General features: G+C 39.5%; 1 protein-coding gene across 2 annotated transcripts in view; it reads right to left on the reverse strand.

Annotated features, from left to right (window-relative positions):
- The window catches only part of LOC144958666 (uncharacterized), an 11988-nt gene extending 11172 nt beyond the window's left edge, over positions 1 to 816 (reverse strand). Inside the window, exon 1 of one of the 2 annotated variants that reach the window (XM_078890784.1) lies at positions 723 to 816. The gene's annotated coding sequence lies outside the window, so the exon portion shown is untranslated. Of the gene's footprint in view, positions 507 to 722 lie in introns of those variants that run through there. The other variant, XM_078890785.1, reaches the window with a different exon arrangement.
- Positions 817 to 2500: the final 1684 nt, after the last annotated feature.

Genomic DNA, 2500 nt, shown 5'->3' on the forward strand with positions numbered 1-2500 from the left:
TACCCCAAAGTGTTATGGACTCGTCACGATTATAAAACTATCAAACCAGGCAAAATATTATCCAATACAGCACTGTTCAATCAAGCGCATAATTGCGTTCGGTTATGTTCACCGAGTTTTTACATCAACTTGTCTCGATGTCTTTTCTATTGTTTCTCCTATGAAGAAAACAAAATCCGATATGAAATCCTCATATCTGCAACCTGTCTTTTGCTCCTTCTTTTCTTTGCACAGTACTCTATTCGTATCAGACAACGTGGCATTTAGTCCACATTAGGGTAACCTGAAGAACACAAAAGGTTCCTCTTCAAATCGTGATGGTTCTGTCTGATTAAAAATGTACTTTTTTAAAAGCCTTCAGTGAAAATATTCTAAAACCATTTTTGAGCTGAGGAATAAGTTGCTCTGACAGTGATATGAGTAGGATACACAGGATCACAATCTATTTAGTTTCAATAACACAATGTAATATCTACACAATATATTCTGACTTATACACATCACCCAAGCCTCATGAAAAAAACCCGCAAATGTGTCATAGTCATAGTCATAGTCACTATCATAGTCATAGACAACAAGACAGCTCATTTAAAATCACAAGTACAGTAGCCCAGTGGCAAAACACGATAAAGTATATTGAAAAGTTATAATCATAGATTAAAATCAAAGGCATAGATTTATATCATCTTAAACATGCGATTTACAACGTTAAGAGTTATTACCTTTGCGAACGATAACAGTTTTACAGTGTTATCAAAAGAGAATAAAAACTATCGATCACCACTTGTTGGTTGCCAGGCAAGCCGTGTTCGACACGGGATATAAACAAACAAGAGTTCTAAAATCAGGGGAAATAACGCTGAAATATTTAGTGATCGTCGCGCTTTTCACGTATTTGCCTGCCTTCTCCCTTTCCACATTATTATCATTATTACAAGATATGAAGTGAATAGAAAAGTGCCAGAAGACAATAGAGAATAAAAATTTTTTTCGCGGCGGTGGTGGGGTTCGAACCTGCGACCTTATTGGTACGACAACTCCGCCTGGCAGGTGAGAGCGTGGCTCTACCGTGTGAGCTATCAACGAACACAAAAATATTCGTTTCAAACTCAAAGTCATTACTAGATCCCTCTCTCACCCACTTCTTGAGACCGCCGATTCGTTCGTACACCACCATCGCGAATAATTTTGACCAGCAGTAAAGCTTAATAGCCAATATTCTCAACACAAACATATAACATAGAAACGATTGAGACATTGAGTATGCTCCGGTGTATGGGGTGAATTTTTAATTCAGAAAAGTGAGTGGAGCAGGCACTTATGTTGGTAACAACAAGATATGAAGTGAATAGAAAAGTGCCAGAAGACAATAGAGAATAAAAATTTTTTTCGCGGCGGTGGTGGGTTCGAACCTGCGACCTTATTGGTACGACAACTCCGCCTGGCAGGTGAGAGCGGGCTCTACCGTGTGAGCTATCAACGAACACAAAAATATTCGTTTCAAACTCAAAGTCATTACTAGATCCCTCTCTCACCCACTTCTTGAGACCGCCGATTCGTTCGTACACCACCATCGCGAATAATTTTGACCAGCAGTAAAGCTTAATAGCCAATATTCTCAACACAAACATATAACATAGAAACGATTGAGACATTGAGTATGCTCCGGTGTATGGGGTGAATTTTTAATTCAGAAAAGTGAGTGGAGCAGGCACTTATGTTGGTAACAACAAGATATGAAGTGAATAGAAAAGTGCCAGAAGACAATAGAGAATAAAAATTTTTTTCGCGGCGGTGGTGGGGTTCGAACCTGCGACCTTATTGGTACGACAACTCCGCCTGGCAGGTGAGAGCGTGGCTCTACCGTGTGAGCTATCAACGAACACAAAAATATTCGTTTCAAACTCAAAGTCATTACTAGATCCCTCTCTCACCCACTTCTTGAGACCGCCGATTCGTTCGTACACCACCATCGCGAATAATTTTGACCAGCAGTAAAGCTTAATAGCCAATATTCTCAACACAAACATATAACATAGAAACGATTGAGACATTGAGTATGCTCCGGTGTATGGGGTGAATTTTTAATTCAGAAAAGTGAGTGGAGCAGGCACTTATGTTGGTAACAACAAGATATGAAGTGAATAGAAAAGTGCCAGAAGACAATAGAGAATAAAAATTTTTTCGCAGGTCGCAGGTTCGAACCCCACCACCGCCGCGAAAAAAATTTTTATTCTCTATTGTCTTCTGGCACTTTTCTATTCACTTCATATCTTGTTGTTACCAACATAAGTGCCTGCTCCACTCACTTTTCTGAATTAAAAATTCACCCCATACACCGGAGCATACTCAATGTCTCAATCGTTTCTATGTTATATGTTTGTGTTGAGAATATTGGCTATTAAGCTTTACTGCTGGTCAAAATTATTCGCGATGGTGGTGTACGAACGAATCGGCGGTCTCAAGAAGTGGGTGAGAGAGGGATCTAGTAATGACTTTG

The sequence above is a fragment of the Berghia stephanieae genome, chromosome 13, assembly GCF_034508935.2.
Source record: "Berghia stephanieae isolate SIO BIC M18660-M18661 chromosome 13, UCSD_Bste_1.3, whole genome shotgun sequence".
Lineage (NCBI taxonomy): Eukaryota > Metazoa > Mollusca > Gastropoda > Nudibranchia > Aeolidiidae > Berghia > Berghia stephanieae.